General features: G+C 33.2%; 1 long non-coding RNA gene across 1 annotated transcript; it reads left to right on the forward strand.

Annotated features, from left to right (window-relative positions):
* Positions 1-242: 242 nt before the first annotated feature.
* On the forward strand, positions 243-24022 carry LOC139510461 (uncharacterized). Its single transcript, XR_011661882.1, has 4 exons — positions 243-531; positions 3346-3392; positions 16791-16872; positions 23781-24022. It is a non-coding gene; the product is annotated as an uncharacterized lncRNA (long non-coding RNA).
* Positions 24023-24229: the final 207 nt, after the last annotated feature.

Below are 24229 nucleotides of genomic sequence, written 5' to 3' on the forward strand. Positions count from 1 at the left end.
CTTCCATTACTTAGAAACTATTTCAATTGTTTAACACATAATAAAAAAGATAAGGTATGCGAGTCTTGCGCACTGAATCATGGTAATGGTATTTGATTGGAAGAAATTATCATTTAACGGTATATTTCACAATTAAGGCAATATATCCGATACTTGTTTCTTTATATTATTTTGCTCTTACATACCAGGCTGTTATTGTTCTAAAGCTATATGTTTCAAGGTGACATTGGACAATGCAAAAATCGATTTGGTTGATTTACCAAATATTAAACTTAAAAATTGTTTTCAATGCATGCATAATACGAGAGCAAACTTACGAATTTGTGCAAAATACTAAGTTTTCATCTCTTTCATCAAAGAAAATTGTTTTGAAGAACTTTTCTCATTGTGCATTAACTTGTCTCTCGAACGGAAATTGTTGTGCCGCTAGTTTTCTTGAGTCTGTTAGAGAATGTTACCTCGTGGATAATGATAATTGTTATGATCCGACAGAGACAGAAAATGGATGGGTAGTACTTCGAAAAAAACTGTGTGAGTAAAGATAATAGGATAATTTAAGTAGAAATATTTCAATTATTATTTATCTATTCTATTTCTGATTTAAGATAATCAAAATTTACTATTTTCCTGTTTGATGCAGTGTTTGACATATATTAAATAAAATGGTTTTCTTTAGATCAACAATATCAGACCACCAATTCAAACTCCTTATACATTCGACCATTTTTATCATTTTATCATATCTCTAAATATTTTGCATTATGTTAAATAGGAAAATCATGTATATTCTAATCGAATGAAATTAAGTATGGAAATGGGAAATATGACAAAGAGATAACAACTAGATCAAAAAGCAAAATTTCTGATTCAACTTTCTAGCATAGAATTATATTGGATCGGGTGGTGTGGTGGTGTGTCATCTAAAGGAAGAGTACTGAAAAGTTATATAATAAAATGACGCACTAATTTGATTTAAACTTGCACCATAGCATTAATTATTCTCACAATCTTTATATCAAACCGTAAAATGGCAGTTTAACCTTATTATGTATAAAGGAAGACAGAGCACCGGCTTTTTCAGATCATTTAAAAAATATATTATACCAATAGTCTATAAAAATTTCTCTCCTCAGTAAACGTTTCATCATTCAAGGATATGTAAAGCCCGGGGTTGGGGAGGGGGTATAAAAAAGCACCGTTATTAGCAGATTCAACAAATTGAAATCATATTTTGTCTATATTACATTATTAAGGTATTTTTAAGTGGCATCAATGTTTCTTTGTTTGTTAAGTAATGTGCAGTTAACTATCTACTTCAGTATACTGAAAAGTACACTGCTTATTCCTGGGAAACAAAGTAATATCGATACCAACGTTAATTTTTATACAAATAGACACATAATACGTTAAAAAGTTTTAAAACATTGATAAAAAAAACTTCATAGAAAAATTGTTTCCGGATAATATCCTTAAAATCCATTGCTTGATTGGAAGAAAATTTATACAAATGGAAATTATAATGGAAGTGAAGTAGTCTATATATATTGGAAAAATAGGTTAATGGTAACAGTTACTGATACAAAAACATTAAAAAAAAAAAGAATAAAAAAAGAAAGTGGTAGCTTTAGTTTCCATTGATTCATTGGAATGACAGTTATACAGATATATACTGACGGACTTTAAAAACACAACACTTGATTATTCTTTTTTAATATTCCTTTTTAGAATGTTTGGGAAATAAATATAAATTTGTATTTAAGTTTGCAGTTGGAAAGTTGAATAATTGATCACTTTTAATGTCTCAAAAATGTGGTATGCACTAAAACATTGATTTTCTACTTATTTATTTTGGACACTTGCGCTTCAAGTTATAGGACATTTGCGCTTTTTAAAAAAGAACATTTGCGCTTTTTACATAGGACATTTGCGCTTTTGCAATGTTTGGTGTTGAAGACTTCCGTCCTCTTTTATCTGGGTTAGAGACCGGCAGGTTTGACCAGGCAGATATTTTGGATATTGAGGTCTGTAAGGGATAACCTTCAAAAAGAGAGTGAACATCTTCTCTTGACTTAGGTAAATTCGGTTGTGTTTTTCTTTTTACTCTGTATATAAACTTTGATACAGAATAAATCCTTAGGATGCAAAGAATCCTCAACAACATGTTTTATGACTCAAAAGAGGGACGAAAGATACCAAAGGGACAGTCAAACTCATAAATCTAAAACAAACTGACAACTCCATGGCTAAAAATGAAAAAGACAAACAGAAAAACAATAGTACACACGACACAACATAGAAAACTAAAGAATAAACAACACGAACCCCACCAAAAACTAGGGGTGATCTCAGGTGCTCCGGAAGGGTAAGCAGATCCTGCTCCACATGTGGCACCCGTCGTGTTGCTTATGTGATTACAAATCCGGTAAATAGTCTAATTCGGTAGGTCATATTCATGAAAGGGAAGGGGATTGTAGTTACGACGTAAGGAACATATCCGATATCATTTGTGAAACGGTTATTCCATAACGGTCAACCAACTCGTGATGGCGTCCGTAAAATTTACGAAGGGATGATTTCAACTTCACTATTTGGAACTCTTGGTTTAATAGCTTCCTTGTGAGCAGCAAACCTCTATCAAGAAAATCATGATAGGAAATGCAAGCACGGGAATATCGTATCAATTGGGAGATATATACCCCGTATGCAGGTGCTGCTGGAATGTTGCTACTTAGAAATGGAAAGTTCACAATTGGAAAGCTGAAATCATCTCTTTTGTCGTAAAGTTTTGTTTTCAACCGACCCTCATTGTCAATTTCTAGATGTAAGTCAAGATATGAAGCCGAACTATTAGTAGTCCCATTGTCCGTTTTAATTCTAGCGTTACATCTTTTCAAGGTACATTTCCATTAAAGGTCTTCACTTTTAAGGGTTTGATCAGAATGATATAAAAATCCATCATGACATATACATTTTTTCCTTTACAAGTCTGTAAGTTGAATTTATTTACGTATTAATTAAAGTTGCAGGTAGACAACTATATCGGTAAAAAGCGCAAATGTCCGGTCAATTTAATACAGGTGAATCAAAATTTAAAGCGCACATGTCCTATCGTTTTACAGGTAAAAAAGCGCAAACGCCCTGTGCCCTATGTGGCGTCATTGAATCAAAAATGAATAGCGAAATCCATCTAAGATCAACCTTGTCTGAGTTGTGAAAATTACTTTTTAATGATTTTCATAATTGCAATCAGTGTACACTATGTACAATTAAGCGTGATTCGCATGAATTTATAGATGGAAATAATATTTATCAACGTCATTATTTGCGTTATAATTTTGATTTCAGTGACGAAAAATATCTTTACAGTACTTAAAACCTGGATTGATGCTCAGGTGAGATGTAAGCTTAAGAAGATATTACCTCCAATATTGTTAAACACACCAAGAAAATCCTTGAATTAATCATAAATTACTGTGAAATATGATTGTCAAAATGGGCATAGTGTGCAGCGAAATGTGCATCGGTTATGTTTAAATTAAACTAGAAATGAAGAATGTAGCATAGAGACAACCACCCATCCAAAGAGCAGAAATCAGCCGAAGTCCACCATTGGTACTCGACTGTACTGATTTTTACTCCACCAGTCTGAATTGGTCAGAATTTTACTCGACATTCTTCTACCCCAGTCTTAACCTTACTCTACTGTACTGGTTAGTACTTGACCCTTATCTTTGCCATTAAAAATAGTCTGAACTATTACTCGACCAGTCTGAACCCGGTTAAACACATTCTCGACCAATTGTTTTTAGTCTGAACCATACTCGACCATATAACCTACTTTTTTTTAAATTTAACTGCTAAAATAAATTTCTTTATAACTGCCATGACAAAAACCACAATACAATAAAGATATGACTATGCGGTATGGGCTTTCCTCATTGTTGAAGTCCGTATGGTGACTTATAGTTGTTAATTTCTGTGTAATGTTGGTCTCTTGTGGACAGTTATCGCATTGGCCATCATATCACATCTTCTTTATATATATATCGTAGGTTTGAACGTAGTTTTCAATTTAGACTTGTTTATATTTTTTTCGTTTGGGCTTGTATCATATTTTCCCTCCAGTTAATATGATCCGTTCATCCTTTATTGACTCTTAAAATTCAAGAGTCTATCTAAAAATGAGGGTAAATGTTATGGCCTTCAAAATACCGTTTCGATCCCTAATATCACTGAAGAGACATTTATTGACGAAATCCGGATCTGGTGTACAAAAAAAAAGTATTGACACCTTATTTTTGTGGCATAACATCGTGGCCACAAGTTAATTGTTTTCTGTTTAGTATTAAATTTATATTAAGATCCATTTTGTTACATCTTGTGATCAATTTTATTTGGCAATCGCCAATGGCAGTCAGCAGGGTTTAAGAACATCAGTTGTTCGACCTGTTAGTCAAATGCGTTTTGTTTAAATATACTTTTTCACTTTTTTGGACTTTTGGAAAATGTTGTTTGTGCTGTATTTAGACCCTTCTACAACGAAATTTGTTTTACATGCACAGGTATAAAAATTGCGGTTTTTATCCAACGCAATCATAGGTTTGAACGTAGTTTTCAATTTAGACTTGTTTATATTTTTTTCGTTTGGGCTTCTTTTATATTTTCCCTCCGGTTAATATGATCCGTTCATCCTTTATTGACTCTTAAAATTCAAGAGTCTATCTAAATATGAGGGTAAATTATATGGCCTTCAAAATACCGTTTCGATGCCTAACATCACTGAAGAGACATTTATTGTTGAAATCCGGATCTGGTGTACTAAAAAATATTGACACCTTATTTTTGTGGCATATCATCTTTCTTCCTCCGGTTTATAGGATCCGTTCATCCTATATTGACTCTTTAAATTCAAGAGTCTATCTAAAAATGAGGGTACTTTTTCTAAAAATGAGGGTACTTTTTATATGGCCTTCCAAATACCGTTTCGATCCCTAACATCACTGATGAGACATTTATTGTCGAAATCCGGATCTGGTGTACAAAAAAAAATATTGACACCTTATGTTTGTGGCATAACATCGTGGCCACAAGTTAATTGTTTTCTGTTTAGTATTAAATTTATATTAAGATCCATTTTGTTTCATCGTGTGATCAATTTTATTTGGCAATCGCCAATGTCAGTTAGCAGGATTAAAGAACATCAGTTGTTTGACCTGTTAGTCAAATGCGTTTTGTTTAAATATACTTTTTCACTTTTTTGGTCTTTTTGAAAATGTTGTTTGCGCCGTATATACACCCTTCTACAACGAAATTTGTTTTACATGCACACGTATAAAAATTGCGGTTTTTATCCAACGCAATCATAGGTTTAAACGTAGTTTTCAATTTAGACTCGTATATATTTTTTCGTTTGGGCTTGTATCATATTCTCCCTCCGGTTTATATGATCCGTTCATCCTATATTGACTCTTTAAATTCAAGAGTCTATCTAAAAATGAGGGTTTTTTTTATATGGCCTTTCAAATACCGTTTCGATCCCTAACATCACTGAAGAGACATTTATTGACGAAATCCGGATCTGGTGTACAAAAAAAAACATATTGACACCTTATGTTTGTGGCATATTACATCGTGGCCACAAGTTAATTGTTTTCTGTTTAGTATTAAATTTATATTAAGATCCATTTTGTTACATCTTGTGATTAATTTTATTTGGCAACTACCAAATCGCCTGCACTGCAGCCGTCCCGCTAGACCACACGACTAGCCAAGGTGGTCGTGTGTTCTAAGGGGACGGCTGCAGTGCAGGCGATTTGGTGACATGATATCACAGTAGCATGGGTTCGAATCCCGGCGAGGGAAGAACAAAAAAATTGCGGAAGCAAATTTACAGATCTAACATTGTATGGGTAATGATTAGACGAGTTGTATATATATATATATAGGGTGCAATCAACAGTTTTTTTTCTATGACGTCATATTTTGAGGGACCATGTATAAGTGACCCTTAGTGGTGGACTGATTAATAAAGATACTTGTATAAAATAAGATATCACTGGAATCAGAATGTTCTCTAGTTTATAATGGAATAAAAAAAGTGTACTTTGAATGGGATAAAAAAGTTTTATCCAGAGAAACTGGGAAAAACATTGCCTAATTTAAGCTTAAAAAACCTGAAATCAGGTCATGTGCACACCCCTGAAGACATGATACCTGCACATTTTTCATAATCAAAATTGTATGAATTTCATAGATTTTTACCTGGTCTTTCAAAAAATTCATGCTTCAGGGTATGTTCGCCTGCTCCGAAAAGAGCTACAGTGGCTGCAAATAAGTTTTCAATTTTCACTGCAAAGAAAACAGACTGTTTACAGTGTTGTCTCCCCTCAAAACATGTATTTTTAATCTAATTTTTAAAATTAGTTTAATCATTCAACCTGCTTTAATTGAAGTTAATTAACATATCTTTCCAACCAAATACAAAAAACATGATACTTTTTCACCAATTATGTTGATAAAAAGGGACTTCCCTCCATGTCTATTTTTAGTTGGGGAATAACCCCTAGTTTTTTATACGAAACTGTTTATAGCACCCATATATATAAAGTGCCTAGAAAATCAACCTAATGATGTTAGAGAAGATTTGATTCGTAACCTCCTCCCCGGCGCAGGGGCTACAACCTGTACTTTATTTTCTAACTTCTACGACAACACCGCCTAGCATTGCGCAGAGACCTTATCCCCTCCTCGAACTCTAGCTTAAATAAATAAGCTTTCGTTTCGGGAGGTGTTACTTGCTTGTAGGAATTAACCAAGGATCTCTGATACAATACCCGAAGTATTTATTTTTAGTGTGCAGTAATGATCATCTACTCATCTCTTCAGTATAATTACAGGATGCTAATCTATTTTTAGAAGCATACAATCACTGTAAATAAATGTATGTATGTATGTATATATATATATATATATGTCTCCTCAAATAAAAGCTGTTCAATTGCAGGATGGTGCAAGTCATGTGGTAACAGACGTTGCCTGACTTGTCAACAAATACTGAATACTCAAACATTCACTTGCCACTCGACTGGGTCTGTGTACACTATATATTGCAATGTAACTTGCAAAACCCAGAATGTTGTATACCTCCTTCAGTGTCGATGTGGCATGCAGTATGTTGGCGAGACAGAGCAGCCATTTAACAAACGCATGAATGGTCATCGAAGTGACTACACTTGCAAGCCCGACCTACCCGTAAGTCGTCATTTGAGATCACCTGGACACACACAAGCTGATCTCAAAAACCTTACCATCACAATCATAGACCACAACGAGGGTTGGTCGAAGGTCGACAGAGTCGCTCGGGAAAGATTTTGGATAAGAAAGTTACGGACAGTTTCCCCAGAGGGCATAAATGAAAAAACATAGAACGAGTCCTTCATTTTCCTGTGACCACCTGTTTCAGACAACGCCGGATTTAGTACTGGCTTTACAGTTCGAAATTATTTTTAAAAATAACAGTTTAAATTACAGGTTTCCATTGATTCGGGATGATGTATAAGTACGTTGCCACGTTCAATTATTTTACCTCATTATATAAAACTTATTTTTTCAATCATTATTAGACTGCTATTCGTTTGGGAGGCTTAGATATGTAGTTTCTGTTGTAATTGCCCTACCGTTGTCTAATTTATACCATCCTGGATCGGTTAGGACATTTTTGATCTTTTTGTTTGAGGACTGCCCTCAATGCAGTTATAACATCTCAACTGTCACAACCTTTGGAAATCTAGAGTTGTGCCAGTTCACAACGAAAATAACTACTTTCATTTGGCATATCTTAGTAATGTTTGCGCCGTGTTTGGAAATTTTAAAATTGTATCAGCGTCTGTGGTGTTCGCTTAAATTGTATAAATTCAAGATTTAGAAAAAGTATCTCAGTTTGAATATATTGACATGATTCATTTGACATCGTGCTATTATTGAAGAAGGATATCTGTTATCCGAAATATCTAATATTTGTATATTTTATAGTTATTTAATGGTGATGTTGTACCCTTTTTGACTTGTTATATATTATATTTTGTAGTGTACAGAATCATATTACATGATCCATCGCCCTGTAAGATTGATCGTTGACTATTTATTCAGTCATTTTATATATATATATATATATATATAATATATAAGTGTCTAAGAATGTACCTTTAACACACTAATGAGTGTTATAAAATTAGTTGTTATATTTTATATATTATTCACGCAATATTTCGCTAAACAAATTAGCTTCATCGGGCGTGTGCATCTATCTAGGTGAAATCGGATGCATGACAAAAAAATATCTTTGTAGCTTGACGTTTTTGTGTAAAAGTTTAAAATATTGATTGATGGGGTATGTACAAGATATTTTTGCCGTTTATTGTACATAATAATTTTTAAATCTAAACAAATAGTTGTTTTAGTTAAATAGAATGCAATTCATGATTTATTCCTTTGGTTTTGGGTAGAACTGTTTTTCATCCCTCTCATTAAGTCCATCAGGTTCAAGAGTACGTAGCTGATGCATCCAGAACCTTTCTCTCTGTTTTCTCCTTTCGGAGTCCCAATTTTGAATCAATATTTTAAACTTTTACACAAAAACGTCAAGCTACAAAGATATTTTTTTGTCATGCATCCGATTTCACCTAGATAGATGCACACGCCCGATGAAGCTAATTTGTTTAGCGAAATATTGCGTGAATAATATATAAAATATAACAACTAATTTTATAACACTCATTAGTGTGTTAAAGTTACATTCTTAGACACTTATATAATTTAATTTAGTAACTGCATCAGTTTATTTACAAACTGATCCACACCTAGATAGATTGAATGTTGATTGTTGCTATTTTTAGACACTATATATATATATATATATATATATATTCATTAAATAAAATAATAAAATAAGTAAAAAGTTAACAACTCCATTCTATCGATTTCATCCTTCCATTGGGACTCTTCAGGATAACTGATGTAGTGTCGCTATAGGCTTCATACTAGAAGCTACCAAAATAGTTCTGGAAGAAATCACATTTTATTTCGACGGAAACAAATACAGACAAATTAAACGTACAGCCATGGGAACTAAAGTTGTCCCCACATACGCAAATTTAGTGATGGGATACTTAGAGCAACAGATGTATCGACAAATATATGTCAGATTCGATCAAAATTTCTGTGATTATGTCATTAAATTTTGGAAAAGATATTTAGATGACTGTGTAATATTTTGGAGCAGATCAGAAAAAGATTTATATAAAAAAGATCTTATCAACTCCTTACATCCGTCGATTAAATTCACCATGTAAACCAGTGACACACAACTACCATTTTTGGATATCCTCATCTTAAAATCAGGCAGACATATAACAACGGATATTTATTATAAATCCACAGACACCCATCAATACTTAAATTTTCATTCGTGTCATCCGTCCCATACAAAACGAAATATACCTTACTGTATGGCCAGACGGATTTGTGCTTTATTATCTGACCATAACATTCAAGAAGTACGTTTGAAGGAATTAAAAGGCTATTTCACACAACAGCTATACCCAGAGGGTTTAATCGAAAGTGGAATTCGAAAATCTAAACTCTTGTCACTTCAAGAATTACGAACCCCGAAAGTGAAAGACACGGACGAAACCTTAAAGAAAATACCGTTTGTTAGTACACATGACCCGTATTTACCAAACGTTTTTAATACAATTAAATCAAACCTTCCGATTCTACACGAAAGTGAAACTATGAAAAAATTGATAACGGAAGAAAACTTAATCTACAGCCGAAGACAACCTAAAAACTTAAAGAAACACTTAACCAGAGCTCGGTTCGAACCGAAGGTTAATGACTTTGAAATAAAGTCTTGCGGAGATTCAAGATGTGGTGTTTGTGGCCAAGATACGAAATATTTAGAAACGGGTAAAATGAAATCATTTAAAGATGGCAAAAAATTTCATGTGAACGCCAATATGACTTGTAAGACAACAAACCTTATTTACTGCGTCACATGTCCTGGTTGTCACGAAAATTATATTGGACAGACCGGGAATAGCCTCTGTGAACGAGTGCGAGTTCACAAAGAACAAATAAAACACCCACACTACAGAAATTCGCCAATTAGTGCCCATCTTGACATTTGTGGTAAAAAGCATTTTCAAATAATTCCTACTTTTAAATGTAGACGGGATGAAGCATATAGAAAAGAGATGGAACGTTATTTCATAACAACGTTCCGATCAAAATTAAATCCAGAGAACTTTTAAAAACGAACAATGACGAAACGTCATAAACCTCCTTAACGACGTCGCCTATAGCGACACTACATCAGTTATCCTGAAGAGTCCCAATGGAAGGATGAAATCGATAGAATGGAACTGTTAACTTTTTACTTATTTTATTATTTTATTTAATGAATATATATATCTGCACATGTGAAAATTATTTTTTACGCCTATATATATATAAATGTCTAAGAATATAACTTAAACACACTAATTAATACATTAAAAAGTTCTATTAGATGTTAAATAGAAATACGCAATATTTCGCTAAACAAATTAGCATCTCTCAAGGTGAAATCGGATGCATGACAAAAAAATATTTTTGTAGCTTAATCTATACAAGAGTTGAGGATAAGTGTAACATATTGATTGATGTTGCATAAAATATGTTTGTAGCTACAACTACATGAACTTGGAATAAAAGTTTAACACATTTATAGATGTTCGATTAATTGTATGAATTTCTATAAATTAATTTGTATGAATTCAAGATAATTATGGTTTAGATTTGTTTTTAAATCTTTTTTCGTCTCTCTCATTGAGTCCATCAGGTTCAAGAGTTCGTAACTGGTGCATCCAAAATCTCTCTCTTTTTTGTCTTCCTTGTGTATCCCAATTTTGATTTTTCTCAATGATTTGAAATGTGACGTTTTCAAAATCATGTCCTGCTCTTAAAAGGTGTCTTGTAATTGGGCAGTTCCTTTCTTTTGTATAAAATGACCGATGGTTATTTAGTCGGATGTTAAATGGTGTTTCTGTTTCACCAACATATTGTATCTTGCAAGTTCCACACGTTAGAACATAAATGCAATTTTGCGTTTTGCAATTTCAGGTTATGAATATGTTGTATTTTTTCTTTGAGACTGTGCTGACGAATTGGGTTTCGATAGTGGAGACTCTGCAGCACTTACAATTGCCCCTTCCGCATGGTGTATAACCTCCAATTGTTGATATATCCTGTTTAGATACTTTGGATGTTACTAGAATATCTTTGAGGTTTTTGGGTCTGCGGTAAGCCATAACGGGAGGTGATGGAAAAATCTCTTTTAAGGAAGGATCATTTTCAATAAGACGCCAGTGTTTGTGGACAATTGATGAAAGATTTGTCAGGTCAGGATGAAAGCTAACAACAAACGGGATTTTATTTGTCTGGGCCGTCTTTTCTTTGTATTCAAGTAGGTTTGTTCGGTCTTTTTCTTTTGCTTTACCGAAAGCTTCTGAAATATTTTTGTTCTTATAACCTCTTGATTTAAGTTGCTGTCTGAGTTGCCCCAAACGATGGTTTAATTTTGATTCCGATGAACAAATCCGTTTTAACCTGATGGCTTGGCTGTACGGAATGCTCCGGGAGCAGTGTTTCGGGTGGCAACTCTTCGGAGAGAGAAATTGGTGTTTATCAGTTTTTTTGGTGTGAAGGTCGGTTGTCATGACTCTGTTTTCTAAAGTTATGGTGTTGTCGAGAAACGCAATTTTCTCATTTGAAACTTCAGATGTGAACTTTATCGATTGATGAAAGTTGTTACAGAAATCGAGAAATTCTTGCAGACGTTCTGTAGTTTCGTTCCATTTGATGTCGATGTCATCAATATAACGGAGCCAAGACAAGGGTTTGTATAGTACATTTGAAAGGATGCGTTCTTCGAGACTCCCCATGAAAATGTTGGCAAAAGAAGGTGCCATTTTGGTTCCCATACTGGTACCGTCAACCTGCAAGTAGTGCTGGTCGTTGAATACAAAATTGTTGTTTTCCAGCACTAGTCTCAGCAACTGAACCAGACAGTCTGTTGGGGGATGTTTATCCTTACGATTGTTCCATACTTGTTCACAAGCGACTATTCCTTCATTTTTGGGAATATTTGTGTATAAAGAAGACACATCCATCGATACCAAAATTGTGTTGTTTGGTAAGGGATTTAATGAATCCATTTTCTTCAAATAATCTGTTGTATCTTGAATGTAAGATGGCATTGTTCTAACATGTGGTCTAAGATGGTAATCCACGAATTCAGATATTTTTTCGGTTGGATGGCCATTTGCAGATACTATCGGTCTTTCCGGAATCCCTTCTTTATGAAGTTTTGGGAGCAAGTAAAATCGACCGGCTGTGCAGGTTTCGTCAGGGCGTAGATAGTCGTACGTGTCTTCATCTATGTGTTTTTTGCTGTTCATATCTGAAAGGACCTCATTGATTTGTTTACTTATTTCTTTTGTAGGATCACTTTCTAAATGGTTGTAAAATTTTGTATTTGCCAGCTGACGATTTCCTTCTTCAATGTAGTCGGTTTTGTTAATCACTACAACTGCACTTCCTTTGTCTGCTTGTTTAATAACAATATCATCACGGCTTTTTAAATTATTAATGGTTGGGCTTTCTTGTTCAGAGAGATTCCGTAAACGTTTGCCACTGACTGATGATTTCACTTCAGTTTTAATAGATGATATAAAGGATTCTAAATTGTCGTTCTTACTCCTTGGTGGATTCCATTCGCTTTTCCACCAAGGAGTAAGAACGACAATTTATGACTGTATGGAACAATCGTAAGGATAAACATCCCCCAACAGACTGCCTGGTTCAGTTGCTGAGACTAGTGCTGGAAAACAACAATTTTGTATTCAACGACCAGCACTACTTGCAGGTTGACGGTACCAGTATGGGAACCAAAATGGCACCTTCTTTTGCCAACATTTTCATGGGGAGTCTCGAAGAACGCATCCTTTCAAATGTACTATACAAACCCTTGTCTTGGCTCCGTTATATTGATGACATCGACATCAAATGGAACGAAACTGCAGAACGTCTGCAAGAATTTCTCGATTTCTGTAACAACTTTCATCAATCGATAAAGTTCACATCTGAAGTTTCAAATGAGAAAATTGCGTTTCTCGACACCACCATAACTTTAGAAAACGGAGTCATGACAACCGACCTTCACACCAAAAAAACTGATAAACACCAATTTCTCTCTCCGAAGAGTTGCCACCCGAAACACTGCTCCCGGAGCATTCCGTACAGCCAAGCCATCAGGTTAAAACGGATTTGTTCATCGGAATCAAAATTAAACCATCGTTTGGGGCAACTCAGACAGCAACTTAAATCAAGAGGTTATAAGAACAAAAATATTTCAGAAGCTTTCGGTAAAGCAAAAGAAAAAGACCGAACAAACCTACTTGAATACAAAGAAAAGACGGCCCAGACAAATAAAATCCCGTTTGTTGTTAGCTTTCATCCTGACCTGACAAATCTTTCATCAATTGTCCACAAACACTGGCGTCTTATTGAAAATGATCCTTCCTTAAAAGAGATTTTTCCATCACCTCCCGTTATGGCTTACCGCAGACCCAAAAACCTCAAAGATATTCTAGTAACATCCAAAGTATCTAAACAGGATATATCAACAACTGGAGGTTATACACCATGCGGAAGGGGCAATTGTAAGTGCTGCAGAGTCGCCACTATCGAAACCCAATTCGTCAGCACAGTCACAAAGAAAAAATACAACATATTCATAACATCAAATTGCAAAACGCAAAATTGCATTTATGTTCTAACGTGTGGAACTTGCAAAATACAATATGTTGGTGAAACAGAAACATCATTTAACATCTGACTAAATAACCATCGGTCATTTTATACAAAAGAAAAGAACTGCCCAATTACAAGACACCTTTTAAGAGCAGGTCGGACATGATTTTGAAAACGTCACATTTCAAATCATTGAGAAAAATCAAAATTGGGATACACAAGGAAGACAAAAAAGAGAGAGATTTTGGATGCACCAGTTACGAACTCTTGAACCTGATGGACTCAATGAGAGAGACGAAAAAAGATTTAAAAACAAATCTAAACCATAATTATCTTGAAATCATACAAATTAATTTATAGAAATTCATACAATTAATCGAACATCTATAAATGTGTTAAACTTTTATTCCAAGTTCATGTAGTTGTAGCTACAAACATATTTTATGCAACATCAATCAATATGTTACACTTATCCTCAACTCTTGTATAGATTAAGCTACAAAAATTTGTTTAGCGAAATATTGCGTATTTCTATTTAACATCTAATAGAACTTTTTAATGTATTAATTAGTGTGATTAAGTTATATTCTTAGACATTTATATAATTTTAATTCCGTAACTGTATCAGTTTATTTTCACAAACTGATCCACGCTTAAATAGATTGAATGTTGATGAGTTGATTTGATTCGTAACTTCCTCCCCGGCGCCGGGGATGAATCCGGGTCTGTTCGCGCCCAATCACGTTCGCACCCTTCCACATTCGCCCCCATTCACTTTCGCACCCCACATGTTCGCACCCAAATTTTGCGAAAAGTTCGTTCGCACCCCACACGTTCGCACCCAATTTTACCAATTTTTTGGAGGTGTATTGGTATAAATATATATGCCATTGTTTCTAAATAATTCGAGATACTGACAAGTTTTTTTGTGTCATGACAAGTTTATAAAAAAAAAGTCCTTGTTTTTAAGTCAGATTATGTTATTCTGACAACAACTATTTCATTTGTGTGTTGAATAATTCTTAATCGTGTTTTGGTTAGTGTATTGCAATGATTTGTTTTTCACTGTTTCTAGTCAATTAAGTGCGAATCTGACAACATGTTGAACAACTGGTATGCATGGTAAGTGTATTGCTATAATTAATATTTATTTTATTAGTATTTACATCAAAGCAATTTAAAACAACAATCATAATTTATAAACAACACCAAGTTAGGCTGTTTATAAATGCCAATTAGCAATAATCATACATAATCAACATTTAATAATTAATCATCAGATTGATAAAAAAAAAATCTATTCAATAAATTCTCAAATTTTATTCAAAAAGAATACAATTATTTGTTATATTCATATGAATAATTTCTAACAATTTAACTTAAATTTTATTAAAAATTGGGCGCGAACATGTAAGGTGCGAACGGACGTGGAGGGGGCGAAAATGTGAGGTGCGAACGTGTAGGGTGCGAAACTATATTGGGCGCGAACGGACTTGATACCGCCGGGGATGGAACCTGTACTTTTTTTCTAACTTCTACGACAACACCGCCTAGCATTGTGCAGAGACCTTATCCCCTCCTCTTACTCTAGCTTATAAAAAATAAGCTTTCGTTTCGGGAGGTGTTACCTTCGTGTAGGAATTAAACAAGGATCTCTGATACAATACACGAAGTATTTATTTTTAGTGTACAAAAATGATCATCTACTCATCTCTTCAGTATTATTGCAGGATGCTAATCTATTTTTAGAAGCATACAATCACTGCAAATGAGAGGGATGAAAAACAGTTCTACCCTAAACCAAAGGAATAAATCATAAATTTCATTCTATTTAACTAAAACAACTATTTGTTTAGATTTTAAAATTGTTATGTACAATAAACGGCAAAAATATGTTTTACATAGACCATCAATCAATATGTTAAACTTTTACACGAATTTTGTGTAGCTCAAGCTACAAAGATATTTTTGTAATGCATCCTATTTCACCTAGATAGATGCACACGCCGGATGAAGCTAATTTGTTTAGCGAAATATTGCGTGAAGAATATATTAACAATAACAACTAATTTTATAACACTCATTAGTGTGTTAAAGTTACATTCATAGACACTTATATATATAAAGTCTCTTAATGATTGTATAATAAAAACTATAACACAAATTCCCATACGTTTCGGCCATGACGGCCTTCTTCATTGGAATAAATTACAACATTGAAACAACAATTACATTGCTTGGATATCCAAGCAATCCAAGCAAATGTTATTGTTGTTTCAATGTTGTAATTTATTCCAATGAAGAAGGCCGTAATGGCCGAAACGTATGGGAATTTGTGTTATAGTTTTTATTATATATATATATATATATATATGAAAACAGATTTTTAAATTCTTAAATGAGTCTCAGAATTATCAAATTGAGATAGTTAAATCAAATTATCTTACATAATAATTTAATTGAATTGTTCAGACTAGGTCGAGTATGGTTCAGACGCAAATTCAATGGTTAATTATTGGTCGAGTAAAGGTCGAGTACAAGTTCATGCTGTTAAGTATGATTCAGACTACAGTCGAGTAATATCAAGTAAATTTCAGATCAATTCAGACAGGTCGAGTAAAAATCAGTACAGTCGAGTACAGATATAGGCCATTTCAGACTTTTACTGGTTTGTAGTGAATGCATCAAAATAAGGAGATACGGTATGATTTGCAAAGAGACAACTTTCTACCATAGTCCAAGATTCAGATACTTGTTTTCTGTACCACTCTTTCAATCAGCGATGAATTACGTTGCTCTTGTCTTCTTTCAATCGGAGACTCAATATACATCACTGGGCATTTGATTATCATTATTCGTAAACTGTAAATTATCGAGTAAAGTAATGTATTCTAATTAACCTTGGGATTGTATATTATATGGATAAATTTATTTAACAGGACTATTGTGATTCATGGGGTGGAAGACTGGCCACGGTTTCAAGCCAATCGGAGAATGAGTACATGCTGGATATGACCGATCGTACGTATAAAATCACAAAGACAAATTAATTAACAAATACTGATCAATAAATTACCGTATGATAAATTGAATATTTCTCTGGAGAATAATAGCTTACTATATTATTCATCTGGAATTGCTTCAAAATGAAATTGATTGTTTATCAAGATTGATCGGCTCTTCCACAATACAAACAAACAATTATACATTTTAAATACAATGCAATATAATGAAATACAATACAATATAAAAGAACATATTTTAAAAGTTCAATTATAAATTGATGTAAAAAACACAATCATAACCTTGTATGACATGGGTCTGACCCTCTTAGTTCTAAAGACTGCTTAATAACGACTCCAATATGACAAACAAGTTCAGGGATAGGGTTTAGAATGTGTTTTAGTTTATTAAATCGTCAGGATGTTGAAATGATGGTACATAGTATTTTAGATAAGCTTAAAAATAAAAAAAATCCACTATTGTGTTGGATTCCTTGTCACTACCACGGGTGTCCTCAACCTATCAGAACAGAAGTAGCACGACGGGTGACGTCTCCCTTCTGGGTCACGTGATTGCAAAACCAAGTTTATTTGTAGTCTTTGAGATGCTTATGTTGATCAATATTTAGTTTAAATGGTTGATAATTGATTGAATGTTTACTGTCTCTTCGTCTTTGATTCTTTAAGTCATAATTTGTTTGACTTTCTTCAATTATTGTTTTACTTGCATTCCATGTATCTGATCCCCTTTTAGGTTAAGACAGAACGGCTCTATTGTGTTTTGCACCAATACTGTTAAGTCATAACGACAATGTTGTGTTTTACATCAATACTTCTATAAAATAAAATAACAAAAATACTAAACAGCGAGGAAAATTCAAAAAGGAAAGTCCCTAATCAAATGGCAAAATCCAAAGCTTAAACACATCAAACGAATGGATAACAAATGTCATATTCCTGACTTGGTACAGAAATTTTCTTATGTAGAAAATTGAGGGTTAAACCTGCTTTGAAATCCTCTGACTTGCATGACAGTCGCATCAAATTGTATTATATTGACAAATATGTGTGAAAAAAACATACATACATAATAGGTTAAAATGTAATAAAAAGTACAGTGTCAACATTGAGTTATAATCAAAATCACTAAACAAATATGTAATAAAAAAGACAAACTGGCTCTGTTGGGTTTTCCTCTATACTGAGAAAATAGGACGGCTGTATTGTGTTTTACCTCAAAACTGCAAAGACATATCAGCGTGGCTGTGTTTTAAATTGATACACAGGGAGCAGCGCGAATCTGTTGCGTTTTCATTAATACTGGGTCTAAGAGTATTAAGAAATCCACTATTGTATGTGATGCCTTATCTCTATACATGTGTTCTAAACATATCTCAACAGAAGTATGAATATATATATGAAAAAAAAGAAGATGTGGTTAATTGCCAATGAGACAACGCTCCACACGAGACCCAAATGGCACAGAAATTAACAACTTTAGGTCACCGTACTGCCTTCAACTTAAGCAAAGCCCATACCGCATAGTCAGCTATTAAAGGCCCAGAAATGACAATGTAAAACAACTCAAACGAGAAAACTAACGGCCTTATTTGAATCTTATTTGTGTAACACACTAACAAACGACAACCACCGAATTACCGAAGTAGCAAGGGTCAAGAGATGGTAACATCCAGTTTTCGGAAGGAATCATGTTCCTATTTTGTAGTTTTTGATGGATTTCTGTTGTACAATATTAAGTTTTGATGGTTGATTTTGGTTGATTTTTCACTGTCTCTTTGTGTGTGTTTCTTTGAGTCATAATTTTGTTTAACTTTCTTCAATCATTGTTTTGCTTGAATTCCTTGTATCTACTTCATTTTAAGCTAAGAGTGTTCTGACTTCACAGTATTGGTGTAAAACACAACAGAACCGCCCTGTCTTTACTGTGAAGTCATAACGACAATGTTGTGTTTTACACCAATACTGTGAAGTCAGAACTACAATGCTGTGTTTTACATCAATACTGTGAAGTCAGAACGACAATGCTGTGTTTTACATCAATACTGTGAAGTCATAACGACAATGTTGTGTTTTACACCAATACTGTGAAGTCATAACGACAATGTTGTGTTTTACACCAATACTGTGAAGTCAGAACGACAATGCTGTGTTTTACACCAATACTGTGAAGCAGAACGACAATGCTGTATTTTACAACAATACTGTGAAGTCAGAACGACAATGCTGTGTTTTACACCAATACTGTGAAGTCATAACGACAATGCTGTGTTTTACATCAATACTGTGAAGTCAGAACGACAATGCTGTGTTTTACACCAATACTGTGACGTCAGAACGACAATGCTGTGTTTTACACCAATACTGTGAAGTCATAACAACAATGCTGTGTTTAACACCAATACTGTGAAGTCGGAACGACAATGCTGTGTTTTACATCAATACTGTGAAGTCAGAACGACAATGCTGTGTTTCACATCAATACTGTGAAGTCAGAACGACAATGCTGTGTTTTACACCAATACTGTGAAGTCAGAACGACAATGCTGTGTTTTACATCAATACTGTGAAGTCAGAACGACAATGCTGTGTTTTACACCAATACTGTGAAGTCAGAACGACAATGCTGTGTTTTACACCAATACTGTGAAGTCATAACAACAATGCTGTGTTTTACACCAATACTGTGAAGTAAGAACGAAAATGCTGTGTTTTACACCAATACTGTGAAGTCAGAACGACAATGCTGTGTTTTACACCAATACTGTGAAGTCAGAACGACAATGCTGTGTTTTTCAATGATACTTCTAAGACGGACCTCTGTTTGGGCCGTCATCTATACTGAGTCAATAAGACGACTGTATTGTGTTTTACATCAAAACTGTTAAGACATATCGGCGTGGCTGTGTTTTAAATCGATACATACAAGACAGAGCGTCTCTGCTGTGTTTTCATTTACACTTAGCAGACAGAGCGACTTTCTTGTGTTTTACATTATCATTCTTAAGACAAAGTGACTCTCTTGTGTTTTACATATTCATTGTTAAGACAAAGCGACTTTCTTGGGTTTTACATTATCATTGTTAAGACAAATCGACTTTCTTGTGTTTTACGTTATCATTGTTAAGACAAAGCGACTTTCTTGTGTTTTACATTATCATTGTTAAGACAAAGCGACTTTCTTGTGTTTTACATTATCATTGTTAAGACAAATCGACTTTCTTGTGTTTTACATTATCATTGTTAAGACAAATCGACTTTCTTGTGTTTTACATTATCATTGTTAAGACAAAGCGACTTTCTTGTGTTTAACATTATCATTGTTAAGACAAAGCAACTTTTTTGTGTTTTACATTATCATTGTTAAGACAAATCGACTTTCTTGTGTTTTACATTATCATTGTTAAGACAAATCGACTTTCTTGTGTTTAACATTGTTATTGTTAAGACAAAGCAACTTTCTTGTGTTTTACATTATCATTGTTAAGACAAAGCGACTGTCTTGTGTTTTACATTATCATTGTTAAGACAAACCAACTTTTTTGTGTTTTACATTATCATTTAAGACAAAGCGACTTTCTTGTGTTTAACATTATCATTATTAAGACAAATCGACTTTCTTGTGTTTTACATTATCATTGTTAAGACAAAGCGACTTTGTAGTGTTTTACACATTATCATTGTTAAGACAAAGTGACTTTCTTGTGTTTTACATTATCATTGTTAAGACAAAGCGACTTTTTTGTGTTTAACATTATCATTGTTAAGACAAAGCGACTTTCTTGTGTTTAACATTATCATTGTTAGGACAAAGCGACTTTCTTGTGTTTTACATTATCATTGTTAAGACAAAGCGACTTTCTTGTGTTTTACATTATCATTGTTAAGACAAATCGACTTTCTTGTGTTTAACATTATCATTGTTAAGACAAAGCGACTTTCTTGTGTTTAACATTATCATTGTTAAGACGAATTGACTTTCTTGTGTTTTACATCATCATTTTCAAGACAAAGCGACTTTCTTGTGTTTTACATTATCATTGTTAAAACAAATCGACTTTCTTGTGTTTCACATTATCATTGTTAAGACAAAGCGACTTTTTTGTGTTTAACATTATCATTGTTAAGACAAAGCGACTTTCTTGTGTTTAACATTATCATTGTTAAGACAAAGCGACTTTCTTGTGTTTAACATTATCATTGTTAAGACAAAGCGACTTTCTTGTGTTTTACATTATCATTGTTAAGACAAATCGACTTTCTTGTGTTTAACATTATCATTGTTAAGACAAAGCGACTTTCTTGTGTTTAACATTATCATTGTTAAGACAAAGCGACTTTCTTGTGTTTTACATTATCATTGTTAAGACAAAGCGACTTTCTTGTGTTTTACATTATCATTGTTAAGACAAATCGACTTTCTTGTGTTTAACATTATCATTGTTAAAACAAAGCGACTTTCTTGTGTTTAACATTATCATTGTTAAGACGAATTGACTTTCTTGTGTTTTACATCATCATTTTCAAGACAAAGCGACTTTCTTGTGTTTTACATTATCATTGTTAAGACAAATCGACTTTCTTGTGTTTAACATTATCATTGTTAAGACAAAGCGACTTTCTTGTGTATTACATTATCATTGTTAAGACAAATCGACTTTTTTGTGTTTTACATTATCATTTTCAAGACAAAGCGACTTTCTTGTGTTTTACATTATCATTGTTAGAACAAAGCGACTTTCTTGTGTTTTACATTATCATTGTTAAGACAAATCGACTTTCTTGTTTTACATTATCATTGTTAAGACAAAGCGACTTTCTTGTGTTTTACATTATTATTATTAAGACAAAGCGACTTTCTTGTGTTGTACATTATCATTGTTAAGACAAAGCGACTTTCTTGTGTTTAACATTATCATTGTTAAGACAAAGCGACTTTCTTGTGTTTTACATTATCATTGTTAAGACAAAGAGTCTCTCTTGTGTTTAACATTGTCATCGTTAAGACAAAGCGATTTTCTTGTATTTTATATTAACATTGTTAAAACAAATCGACTTTGTTGTGTTTTACATTATCATTGTTAAGACAAAGCGACTTTCTTGTGTTTTACATTATCATTGTTAAAACAAATCGACTTTCTTGTGTTTTACATTATCATTGTTAAGACAAAGCGACTTTCTTGTGTTTTACATTATCATTGTTAAGACAAAGCGACTTTCTTGTTTTACATTATCATTGTTAAGACAAAGCGACTTTCTTGTGTTTTACATTATTATTGTTAAGACAAAGCGACTTTCTTGTGTTGTACATTATCATTGTTAAGACAAAGCGACTTCCTTGTGTTTTACATTATTATTGTTCAGACAAAGCGACTTTCTTGTGTTGTACATTATCATTGTTAAGACAAAGCGACTTTCTTGTTTTACATTATCATTGTTAAGACAAAGCGACTTTCTTGTGTTTTACATTATCATTGTTAAGACAAAGCAACTTTCTTGTGTTTAACATTATCATTGTTAAGACAAATCTACTCTCTTGTGTTTTACATTATTATTGTTAAGACAAAGTGACTTTCTTGTGTTTTACATTATTATTGTTAAGACAAAGCGACTTTCTTGTGTTGTACATTATCATTGTTAAGACAAAGCGACTTTCTTGTTTTACATTATCATTGTTAAGACAAAGCGACTTTCTTGTGTTTTACATTATCATTGTTAAGACAAAGCGACTTTCTTGTGTTTAACATTATCATTGTTAAGACAAAGCGACTTTCTTGTGTTTTACATTATCATTGTTAAGACAAAGCGACTTTCTTGTTTTTTACATTATTATTGTTAAGACAAAGCGACTTTCTTGTGTTTAACATTATCATTGTTAAGACAAAGCGACTGTCTTGTGTTTTACATTATCATTGTTAAGATAAAGCGACTTTCTTGTGTTTAACATTATCATTGTTAAGACAGACAAAGCGACTTTCTTGAGTTTTACATTATCATTGTTAAGACAAAGCAACTTTCTTGTGTAGTACATTATCATTGTTAAGACAAAGCGACTTTCTTGTTTTACATTATCATTGTTAAGACAAAGCGACTTTCTTGTGTTTTACATTATCATTGTTAAGACAAAGCGACTCTCTTGTTTTTTACATTATCATTGTTAAGACAAAGCGACTTTCTTGTGTTTAACATTATCATTGTTAAGACAAAGCGACTGTCTTGTGTTTTACATTATCATTGTTAAGATAAAGCGACTTTCTTGTGTTTTACATTATCATTGTTAAGACAAAGCGACTTTCTTGTGTTTTACATTATCATTGTTAAGACAGAGCGACTTTTTTGTGTTTTACATTATCATTGTTAAGACAAAGCGACTTTCTTGTGTTTAACATTATCATTGTTAAGATAAATCGACTTTCTTGTGTTTTACATTATCATTTTCAAGTCAAAGCGACTTTCTTGTGTTTTACATTATCATTGTTAAGACAAATCGACTTTCTTGTGTTTTACATTATCATTGTTAAGACAAATCGACTTTCTTGTGTTTAACATTATCATTGTTAAGACAAAGCGACTGTCTTGTGTTTTACATTATCATTGTTAAGACAAATCGACTTTCTTGTGTTTAACATTATCATTGTTAAGACAGAGCGACGTTCTTGTGTTTTACATTATCATTGTTAAGACTGCTTAAAGACAAAGCTATCCTACTGTGTATTGCATCAATAACGCTTAGAGCGACTATGTTGTGTTTTGTGTTTTGAAAATATTAGAAAATAAAGATACAGATGAATAAGCAGTTTTTCAATTTACATATGAAAAATAAAAATTGACCAATCGAATGTTGCCGTCATTATTGATGACTATAAACAATATAAAGTATAAAAGTAGCGAACAATTTACATATTTCAGGTACGCAACCCGTTTGGATAGGAGGAACAGATGATATAATTGAAGGACAGTGGACATGGCATAACTCGACAAATCTAGAAAACCTGATTACAAAATTCTACTGGGGCGGTAGCCAACCGAACAATTACAACAACCAAAACTGCTTAGCATACTATAAACTAGGTACTGGTGAATATAAATGGGCTGATGAAGATTGTAACATGAAGTATCAATTCATTTGTGAAAAATAAATTATAATCTAAATAAAGGCAACAGTAGTATACCGCTGTTCAAAACTCATAAATCCATGGACAAAAAACAAAATCGGGGTAACAAACTAAAACTGAGGGAAACGCATTAAATATGAGAGGAGAACAACGACACAACATTAAAATGTAACACACACAGAAACGGACTAAGCATTAGACAAAATCCTATTCAAAAATCCTATAAAATCTTTGTTAAAAGAA

This window comes from Mytilus edulis, chromosome 2 (assembly GCF_963676685.1).
Source record: "Mytilus edulis chromosome 2, xbMytEdul2.2, whole genome shotgun sequence".
Lineage (NCBI taxonomy): Eukaryota > Metazoa > Mollusca > Bivalvia > Mytilida > Mytilidae > Mytilus > Mytilus edulis.